The sequence below is a fragment of the Tiliqua scincoides genome, chromosome 4, assembly GCF_035046505.1.
Source record: "Tiliqua scincoides isolate rTilSci1 chromosome 4, rTilSci1.hap2, whole genome shotgun sequence".
In the NCBI taxonomy this organism is placed as follows: Eukaryota; Metazoa; Chordata; class Lepidosauria; order Squamata; family Scincidae; genus Tiliqua; species Tiliqua scincoides.
Window position 1 is genome coordinate 170582422 of NC_089824.1, and position 15080 is coordinate 170597501.

Here is a 15080-nt window from a genome sequence, read left to right on the forward strand (position 1 = left end):
ATAAATCTGTTAGCCTTTAAAACGGCCACAAGATTCTTTGTGGTTTTTTCATAAATATCTGCTTATTATGCAGAGCCTCTGCCAGGAAAAAAAAATGTGGTAATAATAGGGAGAAATGAAAGCTGAATTGCTCAGTGACTATTTCCTGATCAGTCAGTCTCTCTCTCTCTCTCTCTCTCTCTCTCTCTCTGCCACACACAAATTTTAGAAGATAATTAAGATAAACAGAGATTATTAAGATAAACTTGAGGTCATGAAAAAAGAAAGCCAACCAGTAGTCTGATAATTTAAGATTTACGTCAATCAAGAGAAATGATCATTCAGGGCACATCCAAATGGGGTATCAGTCTGGGATTGTCGCACCTTGTTGATCCATTGGGGGGGGGAATCACATGGCATTAAGTCATCCATTCACCATCCACTCATACTTTCCTCTTGCTTAAATCATCACATTTTTTTAACATGGAAATTCTGACTTTTGTGAGAATAGCAGTATAGTAGTGATGTTCATGATGCACTGCCTACTAGTATGGACAAGACATTTGTATTGGCAACCTTCAGTCTCGAAAGACTATGGTATCGCGCTCTGAAAGGTGGTTCTGGCACAGCGTCTAGTGTGGCTGAAAAGGCCAATCCGGGAGTGACAATCCCTTCCACACCGGGAGCAAGTGCAGTCTGTCCCTGTTCTGTCTCCCTGGCTATGGGCCTTCCTTCTTTGCCTCTTAGCCTCAGACTGTTGGCAAAGTGTCTCTTCAAACTGGGAAAGGCCATGCTGCACAGCCTGCCTCCAAGCGGGCCGCTCAGAGGGACAAGACATAGCGCAATATGATTCCCCCAAAACACACTATATCTATGGCAGTGTGTAAAAAGTATTACGATCCTACATCTGATTGCAAGTGGCAAAGCAAAGACTGGGTGGTGTTACAAGGAGTATGCCTGGAAGTGATCCTAGGATTGTCATGTTCTCTGACAAGGACTCTGTGCAGCGACATTTTAAAGGTGGCTACCTAGGAAATTACAGCTCTCAGCCTGACCTTAGAAACATGGGAAGCTGCAAAAAAATAATCAACCAAACAATCCGCTATGCAACAGACCTTGGGAACATGGGAAGACTATTACTGCTCATCACAAACCCAATGAAGATTTTACAAACCTAGGCCGCAATCCTAACCAACTTTCCAGTGCTGACATAAGGGTAATGCAACTCCGAGGTAAGGGAACAAATATTGCCTTACCTTGAGGATGCCTCCATGATTGCCCCCCAACTGCAGGATGCAGCACATGCCCCACTGGCACAGCTATGCCAGTGCTGGAAAGTTGGTTAGGATTGCGCCCTTAGTGTACGAGAATGTGAGGAGGGACCCCGAATCACAGCTTAGCCACACTCTTTCTGATGTTACGTGCTTTGAATGCCCTGCCCTCCAAATGATTAGCGTTTGTGCCAAACGCTAAACACAGGAAGGGCAAGGCTTTGAGAGGGTATGTCATCAGCAGGGGCAGGGCTAAACAGCACAATCTGTGGGGTATCTGACACCTGTTCTCATACACTAGTTTGTGAATCTACAGACTTGATGAGATTAGGTCATGCTGAGCCACCATGTGTAACAGGATCAGTGAATAAGAGAACTGCAGGAGCCATGATGGCCCTTGGTTTCTGTAAGGTTTGATTTGTTTCCAAATAACACCGTGGGCCAATTCACACAACTGCTGAAAATTTATAAAGTGATAAAATTAAAGAGTTTGTCACTGTTAATAGCACTGTAACAGCTTCCTGGGATAGAAGGTGTCTAATAAAAATTATACCTCAGGGTCACAATTTCTGTTAGTGAACAGATCTCCCATCTGCCTATGTTCAGTGCCATTGAATTAGCTCTAATCATGGGTTGGTTAATTCTCCTTTAGGCATCCATCTCTTTTCCACCATGCTACAGAATCAGATCATGCACAGGCATAAGTCACAAAGGCAGAGCAGTCCTAGGTTGCCCCTGAGTGTTATGTCGTAAAGCAGTAAAACACATTTGTGGCTACTCGGGAGCAGGCTGAGCCAGCACTAAGATATGCACTGGCTTGCTGGAGCTGAATCCAGCCCCAGAGAAGGCAAATTTGTACTGGCCTTCGCAGGCAGGTGCAGGGGGTGGGACCAGGTGGAACAGAGGTGGGGAGGGGGCATTTTTGGGTGGGGGGAGAGTGGCCTGGGAGGCAGACTGGGCCCTGGAGGAGGGTGGGACTGGCTGCAGCAGCACAGGTTGGATTCTAACCCCCAACCCCAGCGGTTAGGGGCTTACAGTTACACGTAAGGATTCACAAACTTCATATGCATGAATGGAGGGGAAATCCCCACAAGACACCTTCCCATTTGTGTAAATAAAATAAGAGCCTTATTTGCTTAAAACCTAGGGGGCAACAAATTCATGTGAAGTGATCTCAAGTATTGAGTTAATAAGGATCTTTTTTTATTTGCAAAAACATGAAGAGTTTGCCTAAGTAGGTACTGAAAGAGTGAGAAAATCCCCCCTTTTATCACTCTAGACAATCTCTATTGTCTGTTTGTCAGGATGTTAAGGAGTAACTAATTCATGCGAAGAGACCTTAGCACCTTGTCAGACACACAGGGGGGATGGCTAGAAAGTGATAATAGGTGGGATTTCCCCATTCTTTTGGTGCATGCTTATAGATGAAGGCAGAGGATAGTCTAATATTGCATTAGTAATTTAAGAGTATGGAAATGGGGATGGTGATAACAGAGTAGTTAGCATGGACCACAATGATAACATGAATGCCACCCACACATCACCACTGGAAGTGATAAAGCACTGGGGACCTTGCCCTTTTGGTTCTAAAATTAAGCCACTTGGAAACGGTTAATCCAGCTAATTTCAATTGTCTTTGCTTCCACCTGAAAATGAAAGAGTAAAGTCCCGAGGAGGAGGAACTGGCACCAAACACAGTTGAGCTGTGCCAGAGAGACTGCCAACCTTCTTATCGTTACCAGAGGGTGCGTGTCATGCAGACAGCCTGCCTATTTCATGCCAGTCTTAAAATAGACCTTTGCCTCAGCTGTGTTCCTAGTTTCCGCAACACACAATATATCTATCCAGGGAGCATACTCCACAAATTCCTCTCACTTCCTCGTATACCTCCAAACTCCTTCATCAATGTTCTCTTTATAAAGAAACTTTTGAGGAGATTTTAGCATACAGAACAATTCAGAAATTAGGAGCTGATCCAGGACAGATGTGGAACCTGATAAACCTAGTAGTACTTGACTGATAGAGGCCACCAAAACAAATGGATGATATTTAAAATCATTTTTAACACATGTTTAGTTACCTCTTCCCCCAACGAAGAGCGGTAAAAAGATAGATTTTTCCAAAATGCAAATTTATGGGTAAAATGTGGTTTGAACTTGCAATAGTGGCTATGAAAATGAAAATGACAAGTGTTAGTTTTTTTCAGATTTCTTGAGGATATGAAGGTATAATCCTGAAATATGTGATTAAGACACAGGAAAAGAAGTTTCCTTGGACATATTTAGAGCAGACACTTGGTTCCGTTTTGAAGTGATTCTAATCTTAGAATGCAGGAGACACACCTTAATTCTATAGGGGTAATTGGCAGCAGACTGTAATTAGCAATAGATCATTACTGAGCACCCAGCAATGCATCATTAACCAGCTTCAAATCCTCAGCAAGGTGATAGCAACCACCAACACAAGTTACTTCCAGTTCTTTTTGTTTGCTAGGAGTGACAGGCAGCTGGCATCCCTTTCTTGGAAATACCTGTACTTCCTTAAACAGAACAATATAATGGGCTGGACACACACAACAGAACATAGACACTCCAACTCTTATTATTATTAAGAGTTCAGTAGCATACCAAGAGTGGCCTGAGTGCAGGCTGTTACAGGGTGCCAGCGTGCCTGTCCCTTTGAATGCTGGGTAGACCTGGCCTCCTCTGTGGGGGGAACCTCAAAGCACAGGCCAGGTCCACCTACTGTTTTGCATTCCAGGTGGATCAGGGATCTCCAGGCGAAGGCCAGATCTACCTATGGCTTTGATCAGCCAAGGGTACGTGGAGCAGTCGATCCTGGTGCTAGGTTCGCCACTGGAGCCACCACTAGTCCATTATTTCACTGGTGAACATGTTAAGAAGTCTGGTTTAGAATGGGGCAGTCCCTGTACATTATGGCTTATTACAAGCTGGCAGATGCAGTGCACCCCAATAAAAAGCTGACATGGGCAAGGAATCCTTTGACTGGTGGTCCACTATCTCTTCATGTGAGTTTTTTTCCCCAAGAGGAAAATATTTCATGGAAGAACACAAGGTTAACATTCCAAGACAGATTCCCCCAGTTATATTTATTGCATGGATCAGGGGGAGGCTTCACTTGAGACAGTAAGAGGGTTGTTACCCTTGAATAAACAAAAAACTCCTTAAGAAAACCATACACACAGACATATCACATGTACACTCCCAGTGAAAATGAGAGAAAAGGAAATTTAATGTGGATTAATTGTTGGGAATAACTGCTCAGCAGAAAATTTTCTACCTTCCCATGATTTCTGAGAATAGCATTATATCTGAAAAATCTGCATGTGCTCTGGCAAATTTGCTTCAACAAAAGATATTAGCATACTCTCTTTTTTTTTGTATGGTAAATAATTGCATTTCATAAACACTCAGACCCTCCCTCTTACTGTGAAGCTCTGATTCTAGCTTCTCCTGGTACTGCCCTAATGCCAAAGGCTGTCTCCTGCCTGAGCTTTGTTCCTTGCTCCTACCATTGCTGTCCTAAGCCCCAGGGCTGAGTCTATTGTTTTGAATTTAAGGTGGCAATTCTAAACAAACTGACTAAGAAGTAAATCCAATGGAAAGCCAATAGGACTTACTAGCGTATGACTGCACATCTTGTAAATACTGAATACTTGTGTCAATAAGGTAATATCAGAACGAGAATGCAATATTGGAGGGACAGACAGAGGCAAAGGTAGAAAAATAAAATGAAAAAATGCTCCAGTTGTCAAGGCCATTTCCGGTTAGTGTTTTTACTTCTTACAAAATAATAAAAGTCCATGATGATGAACCACTTCAAACAGGGCTGAAAAATCTTAAATGTCTAAGCTTTCAGGCTATCTGGAAATATGATGCTGGCAGCTAGGGGCTTGATCTCTTTTTCCTGTTCCTAACTACAAAATGCATGTGATTGACATTTTTGTCAAACAAAGTTAAAACAAAATAATAAAGAGAGGACTTCAAAATAATATGAGCTGGGAAAGCTAAACCCAAGAGTAATTAAATTACAACATATGTATTCATTCCCTGTCAAAAAACTACTCTTTCCGGCAGAAACACACTGTAGCAAATACCCACACTGAAGCACGAGGAGACAAAGACAAATTGGCCCAAGTGAGGAATGTCACTCTAAAGGACACCCATCTTGTCACCTGGGACCATTCAGGAATCAGAGGGGGAAATTCCTTGTAGGATTTCTGTTCCCTCGAACAATTAATGCCTCCCCAAGTTTTTCCAACAAGTTCAATGTTTCCCCAGTCTGGAATAGGTTGATTTTTAAGCAGGAGTGTAGCTGAAGGAGTGGAGGAGCAGAGCTCCAGGGCATCTCCTACAGCAGGAGGGATGATGATATGCTGCTTCTGAATCTTTTTTCAAAGCATCTGAGAAGAAGAATTAAGCTCAGTTGGAAGCAGACTGAGAAACATGCCTAGAGGCATATGTTAATGTCTATCCCAGAATTTCTCAACCAGTGGTACTTGTACCACTGATGGTACTTAAGGTGGTGTCCAGTGGTATGCACAGGAACTCCAGACCCCCACTGTCTAGCAGCAAAACAGCAATGCAATGCAACAAATAGCAATAGGAGGGTTGGTTCAGAAGGCAAAGCTGCATTGTGCGCTTCCTGTGCGCTTGAAAAAGCCCTCCATCTGCCCTGACTCTTTCACTGGTGTTTGTTGCATCGTGTCTCTCCTCTCAATTCAGAAGTACCTGGTTATATCATTGCCAGTTACTTCTTACTTTATGTCAGAATGCCAGATGCAAGGGAGGGCACCAGGATGAGGTCTCTTGTTATCTGGTGTGCTCCCTGGGGCATTTGGTGGGCCGCTGTGAGATACAGGAAGCTGGACTAGATGGGCCTATGGCCTGATCCAGTGGGGCTGTTCTTATGTTGTGGTCTGTCAATAGATGGAGCATGTGAAGTGGAATAGCAGTGGACAGAGGCTGAGAAACGCTGGTCTAGCCCATAATCTTTCCCAAGAGATACACACAGCATATAGATAATGTTACATTGATGCTACCAGCATATGCAAATTTTCCTGGGAGTAAGTCTTATTGAACACAACGATACTTCTGAGTAAACACACATTAGACAAATACTCTAATCCAGCCATTTTCAACCATTGTGCCATGGCATACTGGTGTGCTGTGAATGGTCCACAGGTGTGCCATGGGAGTTTGGTGGAGGGTCATTTATTAATAGGACCATTGGGGATATGAGCCCCTCACAAACAGCAAGGTGTGCCTTGTCAATTCTCCAAAAACTGATGGTGTGCCTTGACAATTTTAGTACCTTGTCAGTGTGCCATGAGACAAAAAAGGTTGAAAATCACTGCTCTAATGTATATTTTTATGGGATATTTTTTTAATCTCATCTTTCAATTTTTATCTATTTGTTTCTGAATTACTGCAACCCACTCCAAGAGTTTGGAATAGAAATGAGCTAAATATTTAAATGAAGTAGAAATATGTGACCAGAAAATGCTCTAATGAAGCTATTTTAAAGGGTTTTAAAAAATAATCTTAATGAAGTGATGTCATGATGAGCTCCTCCCTTTAAAATTTATCACCACACCCCTGTTCTTGAGTCCTAAATAACTTAAGTCCCGCACATCTGGCCCCATGTGAATCAACGTACCAGGTAAGATATTTAGGAGAGGCTCTGCTCCACATGCTGATGATTGCACAGTTCAGATGATGAAAATATGGGAATGGGCCTTTTTGGTGGCTGCACACAGGCATTGGAATGCCCTCCATCAGGAGGCAATGTGACAAACACTGGTAAGAGGCTCAGGGTGGATGGGGCTTTTTGGAGCATGCAAAAAGCGCATGCTAGAGCTGTCCTACCACTGCTTGTCACATTGTTTTGCTAGCAGTGGCATAGCTAAGGGGGTGCAGGGGGTAGTAGTTGCACCAGGCATCAAGCTTTAGGGGGGGCAACAAGCTGAGCTTGACACTAGTGGCCAAAATTGTGAAAATCTTGGTATGCATGAATAATACCATCAATGAAAGCTGCCCCCAAAAAACACCCAAGAAGGAAGTCCCTCCTTCCAAGCAGGCGAATGCATTGAGCCCGATGGAAAGCGAAAGTAAGTCACATGGTCACATTTACTCGCGAGTAAGCAAACGTACCTTGGCTGCTGGTCAAGTCAGGCAAAGGGGAATGCAAGGCTGGCTGCATGGTCCCAATCTGATCAAAGTGGAGCTCAATAACTGCTCCAGAAGGCAGCACCCCCCCCCCCCGAAGAATAAAACAGAGGCTTGAACTGGTAAGGTATGCGCTGGGAAGACTTAAAATCTCACTAATTTTTTTGTGGGGGGCGGGGCGTTACTGCAGGCAGACTACAGAGAAAATTCACTTGGTGAAACAGGGTTAGCTTCCCCTTATTTATTTATCTGTTTTTCTTTAATTTAATTATTTATAATTATTTTATTTTGCTTGATGATGTCACTTCCAGCCATGACATCACTTCTGCTGGGTCCTGCACAGATTGAAATTCTAAAAAGTGGGTCCCAGTGTTAAAAGTTTGAGAACCACTGCCTTAACTCAAAACAGACCAATGAGATATCTTGGGGGGGGGGGGTGACACCCTAGTGACCAAAATTCTGGAAATCGTGGCTTTTAGGAATAATACCATCATGTTATGTACCATTTGATGCAGAATTTCAACCATTGCTTGTGGGGAAATATTCACTGCATTTATTTGCTAGTCATTATTATTAATTTCATCTCATGACTATTACTATCTCTCAGTCTCACCTTCCCCACATGGTTGTTGTGAGGACAGAATAAGGGGAGGAACAGTGTACACCACCCTGAGCTGCTTAGAGGAAGGGTGGTATAAAAATTTGAATTACTTTACTAATTAATAAATAATATAATTAATAATTAAATAATTTATTATGTCGTGTGGGGTGACAACAATTTATGGGCCCCGGGTGTCAAAATGACCTAGCTATGCCTGATTTGATTCTGTCATGCGGGGGGCCTACAAAATCTTCTTTGACCTCAGGTAGCAGATATATGCCTTAGTTATGCCACCAACTGGGGGGAGGCAGCAGAGCAAGTGGGTGGTGAGCTGCCGGGGGGAGGAGGTACTTTCCTCCCAATTTTCACTTTTTCAAAAGCCCAGACGTGATGTCACTTCCCGTTGTGCCATCACTTCAGGGGCAAGATTTTGATCTTGGCACTGGGTTACATGATAACTAGCTACACCACAGGTTGCTAGTCTCTTTGCCAGGCAGCAGGGGGCGGAGGTTCCATGGGTACCACACCAGACACCAGCTCAAGTACCACCAGTGCTACGAGTTCCACTGGTTGAGAAACACTGCTCTACAACTTCACTGCGGGCGCCCCGGCTTTGAAGGCGTGACTGCAGAACGCGTTCTGTGATCTGGAGTGTGTGCGTCTAGACAAGCCCGTTGCCTGATGGAGAACAGGGATGTGCGGTGGGTGGGGAGGCAGGTGAGGCAGAGCCTCCCCACTGGAGTCCTTGGAAAAACACCGCCGCCGTGTGAGGTGCCCCAGCACCCACCACCCATGCGCTCTGCCTGCCTCTCCTCCTCTTCCGCACACGGGTGGTGGGTGCCTGGGCGCCTCACAAGGCAGCGGTGTTTTTCAAAGGACTCTGGTGGGGAGGCTCTGCCTCCCCTGCCTCCCCACCCAGTACGCGTCCCTGATGGAGAATGGAGCTGACCCTCCCCCCCCCCCCGTCTGCTGCTCCTGGGGAAGGCGGCAATGGTGCCGACCTCCCCGCTCCGTCAGCGAGCGGGCGGACCCACCCACGAGCCTAATGCAAGAAGACCAGCATCGCTGTGCCGCGCATCCCGAGCGCAGGACCTCAGGAGGCCCTCGAGGAAGGGAGACTCCCCGCAGCGGAGCGCGCTGCCACAGCCCTACCCGAAGCCCGGAGAGCTGCTGCGGCGGCATCGCCCTTCTCCTCCCACCCCCACTCAACTGCCCTCCGCTTGATCTTGCCCAGCAGAGCCTGCCTCCCTCCCGGGGGAAGGGGATGCCGAGAAGCCTCTTCCCCTCCCCGCAGCAGCCGCCCCTTCTCCGCCAGCAGGAGTTGGGACTCACCGCTTCTGGGTGGCTTGTCGCTGCCGTCCTCCCCTCCCAACAGGCGGGCTGCTACTGCTACCGCCGCCCCGACACGATCCGGAGCCCTGCTGCGCTGTCCTCCCGCGCTACTGCATCCCTCTTCCTGCTTCTTCTCGCGCTTCCTTTGCAGCCAGGAGGGGCCGGGCCGAAGACTTGAACGTGGAAAGGAGGGCTGAACTTGGCCCGCAGCCAGACATGCAAATAGGGAGAAGCGGCGAACAACTAACTCCCCCTACAGGCTTCTCTCCAATGAAAAGGATCCGAAGTTCATTTTCTCCCACATTCTCCTCTGAATTCTCCAGCCCCTAAAACAGTGGTTCCCCAACTTTGTAGCACCGGGACCCACTTTTTAAAATGACACTCAATCGGGACCCACCTAGGTTTCCAGACTTTTAAAAAAGGAGATCTAGAAAGAAACAATATCTATATCTATTCATTTAAAGTAATAATAACTAGAAAAAAGACCCTCAAACATTTATCTCCCTATATTTACACATGCTTGCAAACTGCAGGAGCTGAACTCTTTGCAGGGTAAGTAGCAGCTACAATATCTGATTTTTGGAATAACCTTAAGGCTCCAGGCAATTAGTTATCTGATCTTTTCATCACCCTTTGGAGACCCACCAAAATTCAGGTTGTGACCACCAGTGGGTCCTGACCCACACTTTGGGAACCACTGCCCTAAAAATCTATGTCAAATACACTACCACAGTATTCACAGTAAATCCTCCAGTATTTGATATCTGCTGATATTTGATTTTAGTATCCTGAATTTGACATTGAAATGGTAGTAAATACTCCTCAGGGGCAATGTGACTGAACACATCACATCATATTCTTTGAAAGTGAAATGCAGATACAAATTACATCTTATGTTCAAGAAGACTAAGGGCACAATCCTAACCAGGTGTACTCAGAAGTAAGTCCTATTTTGTTCAATGGTGCTTACTCTCAGGAAACTGTGGTTAGGATTGCAGCCTAAGGGCCTAATCCTATCCAATGTTCCAACCAGGGCCTAGGAGAGGGAGGTAAAGGGGGTCATTTGTACCAGGGCCCAGGGTCCAAAGGGGGACCCAGGAACCAAAGGAGGGGGTCCAGAAATTTCCTGGGATGTTATGTTTTCCTATCTACTTAGACTTGTTGCCTGCATGGGACACTACTGGCAAGTAGCACTACTGGTAGACTTGGGCTCCAAAGACTTTTCCATCAGTCTTTACCCTCCCCCTTCCCTGTTTCACCCCTCACCACCCTCCCTGGCTCTGTTTCACCCCTCCCTCTTTTCAAAGGAGCCCAAAAGGAACTTTGTACCTCCTGATAAAATTCTTCTCAGAGGTCCTGGTTCCAATGCAGGTGCAATTGTGCCAATGGGGCATGCACTACATCTTGTGGTGGGGCAGCAGTCACAGAGGCCTCCTTAAGGTATGGCAACATTTGTTCCCTTGCCTTGGGGCTGCACCGGTGCTGGAAAATTGGATAGGACTGGGCCCTAAGTTGTTAAAATCTACAACATCATATTATACTTTCTTATTATTATTATTTATATACTGCTTTTCAACAACAACAAAAAGTTCCTAAAGTGGTTTACAGACAAAATCAAATAATTAAAGGGCTCCTTGTCCCAAAAGGACTCACAATCTAAAAAGATGCAGAAGAACAGCAGCGAAAAGACACAGTGCTGAGGTGAAAAGGGACAGTTAGTCTTCCCCTACTAAGTATAAGAGAAGCATCACTTGAAAAAGTGTCTCTTTGCACAGTTAGCAACAGCCTTTATGCAAATGTAATGAAATTTAATTTAGAACTATATTTTTATAGAACTCGGACGAAGAGATTTTAACTATGAAGTGTGCTGATTTTTTTAAATAAATTAAATATATATCTTAGATTATATCAAAGAAACAAATTTATTATTTTATAATAAACTTGAGTCTTATCACAACACAATGAATTTGATTTGAGTAAGATACTTTGAATTGCTTTTTAAAATGTTTATTCATTGGTTCTTGTAACGCATGGCTTCTCTGTGTAGAACGGGTATTGCATTTTTCCCTTTGAGGCAGAAAAACATATAGTGGAATTATTTCCTATGTCTGTACTGAGTGTTCAGATCTTATAAATCTGGTGAGATCTGCTGATCACCATGGCAGTGGGGCCAAATGCCACAAAGCTATATTGTGAAGTATCAGTAGTAGTACTACACACACACTCAGAGAGAGAAAGAGCAAGAGAGAGATTGTGCTTATTTAGAATATATCTATATACTGCTTTTCTAGAAAAAAAAGTACTCAAAGCAGTTTCTAAAGCAAAAGGAATGCAAAGATGTTTCCCTGTCCTAAACAATCTTTAAACAATGACAAACCAGTCACCAGCAGTCACTGGGAAAGATGCTATGCTGAAGTGAAAAGGGGCTGTTAAATTTCCCCCTATTAATGCAGAAGTCACTGCTTCAAAAAGTGCATCTTGGCCTAGTGAGCAGGGGTAAGCTCTATGCCATGACATATAGTTTCTCATGAACTAGTCTCACTTCCTGCTGGAATTTCCTATGAGCTGGCTAGCAGGAGATCCCAACAGGATGTTGCAGATGACTGGCAGCAGGAGGGAGGGACAAACGTCTTAGCAGCAGGGGACACCAAAATCCTAGGCCAGTGATAGGATTTACAAGTTCCTCCAAAAAGTAAGTAAGGGTGCAATCCTAACCCTCTTTCCAGCACCGGCATAAGGGCAATGCAGCTCTGAGGTAAGGGAACAAACCTTCCCTTACTTTGAGGAGGCCTCCATGAGTACCACCCAACTGCAGGATGCAGCACATGTCCCATTAGCACTGCTATGCCAGTGCTGGAAAGTTGGTTAGGATTTGGGCCTAAATGAGCTAAGCCTCTGGTCTACAGAATGCATAGAACAACTGGCAGGAGATGCCAGAGACAGAAGCCAGGGTCTAAAAGGTGTTTAACAAGTGGATCCTGCAACAAAGTGTTGTATTATATCCCCAGCCCCTAAGACGAGCATCCTTGTTTAGACTTCAGCAAGCCTGGAACAAGAGCCTCATAGTGCTGTTCAGGCCTTACTTGAGAGGTACTTCCTTTTGTGCAGACGGTTCAGGAGCAGGGAAGCAGATTTTGATTCTTTCCTGGTCCTGAAAGAAAGTGTGAGCTTAATACAACAACAACAAACCTTTATTAGGCATAAAAATCTGTTAACTTAATACAATATCAGTGATTGCCTTGATATTAAAAATATGCACAAACATCTCAGGACACAGTCTCTTTCCTCCTGCACGCACAGCACACTGAGGGCAAGCAGAACAAGGTGCAGCTGAAACTCATTGGGATCCCTTCCAACATGCGGGGCATTCACAGGAGCAAATTGTATGCACAGGATTGTATGCACAGGCTGCAACTGCAGTGACACATTGCTCATATTACTGAACACTAATAATTGGGTTCACTAATAAAGGGATAATTGCACAAACTGTAGTGTTCCACAAACAATTAAGGAGTAGCATTCATTATTTGACAGGTGACATCTAAGAACAGCCTGTATCTGACTGAATTTGACAGCTGATACACAACCAATTTTTGACAGTGTCTGACAGGTGACATACATAAGCAGCCAGCATTTGACAGCTTAAAGATATCCACACTCAAAGGGAAGAATGTAGGTAGCCCAAGGCCAGTACTGGAATACTACAAAAATACTACTGTACTTAAATAATGCCACGAACAATGTCTTCAGGACAGAGAGTAATTGGCATGCTTCAGAATAATAAAGCTACATGTACATAACTCTTTGGAAGAGAATCCTGCTGGAGACTGTGATGGAGAAATGTTGAATTTTAAGTTGAGTTACTTGGAGAAGTAATAGGAAGATGCTGTGCAGGCAATCATAGATGCATCTGGAGATTTGATTATATTTATGATTTGTATTTTCCTCAGAAAAAAATGAATGAATAAGATGCCGTGCTGGAATGGGATTACTGACTGTGGGCCCAATCCTATCCAACTTTCCAACACTGGTGCAGCTGCAGTGCAGCCCTTGGGTAAGGTAACACATGTTCCCTTACCTTGTGAAGGCCCCCATAACTACCCTACCACCACAGGATGCAGCAACATCCCATTGTCACGGGGACACCAGGGCTGGAAAGTTGGATAGGATTTGTCCCTTGAATAGAGTATATGCAATGGCATCAAATCTACAGTCTACTATCTGGTCTTTCTGCCATTAATCCTAATAATGATAGGATAAAGGCTATCAGGAGATAACTTAAAGGCTAAAAAAACTTATTGTGGCATATTGTCACCCCACAGAGGGTGTGGCAAACAGAGGGTTCCCTGATCCTTCAGGAGGCCTGTGCCTCAATTACCATCCCTCTTTTTGATGAAGTTTACTGTGAGGATGGTGAGGGAAGCAGAGGTGGAAGGCACCTGTTTTGAGTTGCTAAGGACTTTAGAACAAACAAAGTCAGGAATCTCCCAGGATGTGGCTTGTTTACAGGTTCAAATCTTCTGACCAAGCAAGGTTTGGCGAGTGGGGTGAGTAATTCTGATGAACTAAAGTTTGGTGTTTTTGTTAAGGCCTGTAGAACCTGAGGCTTCCCCCCCCCCATCAGCTCAGTTTAAAACATCATGAGACTGGCTTGGGTCACAGTTCTTAGCACCCCCTCATGTGTGGGCCAACCTGTCACAGCAAAACATGTCAGGAAACAACTATACTTGTGATTCAGACTGGTAGGCATGTTATTGTTCCAAAGTGTTTAGTTAGTTTCATTTGCAAGTAGCTCATTTTCAAGAGGGAATGATATGGTGGGCTTTCCACATTCTAGCCAGAGATGTCACTAGGGTATGTGTCACCCTGTGTTAGAGCTCATTGTGTTACCCTCATGATGAACCTCCTCCCATATCATACAGAATAAATTACAATATCATACACAGAGCTTAAATGCAGTAGCATCGCTCTGGTTGAGTTGGTGTAATCTCCATTAACTTTATTTATTTTAACATATAACTACAGGTCACACAACAAATCAGTAACCAACAAAAAAACAGTGGCCAACTTGATGACACTCACACAACTAACACCTTATTGGTTCCCTACTGTGTCATAATAATTCCTCATTGGTTCTCACAACAAGTCTAATTGCTCAGTTTTGAGTTAAAGAAATCCAGTTTTTGTTACCCAAGGCAGATGTGTTTTCCTTTTCTGGTTATTTGGCTATAACTTTAGATACAATACAATATTTAAACACTGTTTCATTGTATTTTATGTTAAATTACCCATTGAATGATATGCTACAAGATATTACTCAAATATACCAATATTTTCAAAATTTTGGCCAATAGTGGTATCACCCCCCCACGAGAGTGTCACCTGGTGTGGTCCACAACCCCTGCACCCTAGGGATGCTACTGATTCTAGGTCAAAGCAGCCAGGTGTCTCATCATGTCAGAATTTGTGTTGTGTACAGTAACTTCAAGGGAAGATGTCTGAAGTTTGGTTTGCTATTTTTGTGGTTTTTGAAACATTCTGTTCGCCAGTCTTATGAGAAGCTCCTGGATATTAGACTGAAAATGACAGGTCCTGCTAGAAGCATAGGAGACCCACTGTTTTAGCAATTGTTAGCGCTGTTAGGTTTGCTACAGCTTCCTAAAAACAACTAACCTGGTGGCTGAGATAAGAGAAACGCACAGCTGTTCC

The 15080-nt window shown here is 44.2% G+C and overlaps 1 protein-coding gene across 2 annotated transcripts in view; it reads right to left on the reverse strand.

The window, feature by feature from the left end:
* BAK1 (BCL2 antagonist/killer 1) overlaps positions 1 to 9518 on the reverse strand; it is a 48596-nt gene extending 39078 nt beyond the window's left edge. For both annotated transcript variants that reach the window (XM_066625053.1, XM_066625054.1), the window contains exon 1: positions 9372 to 9518. The gene's annotated coding sequence lies outside the window, so the exon portion shown is untranslated. The remainder of the gene's footprint in view (positions 1 to 9371) is intronic.
* Between the last annotated feature and the right edge of the window lie 5562 nt (positions 9519 to 15080).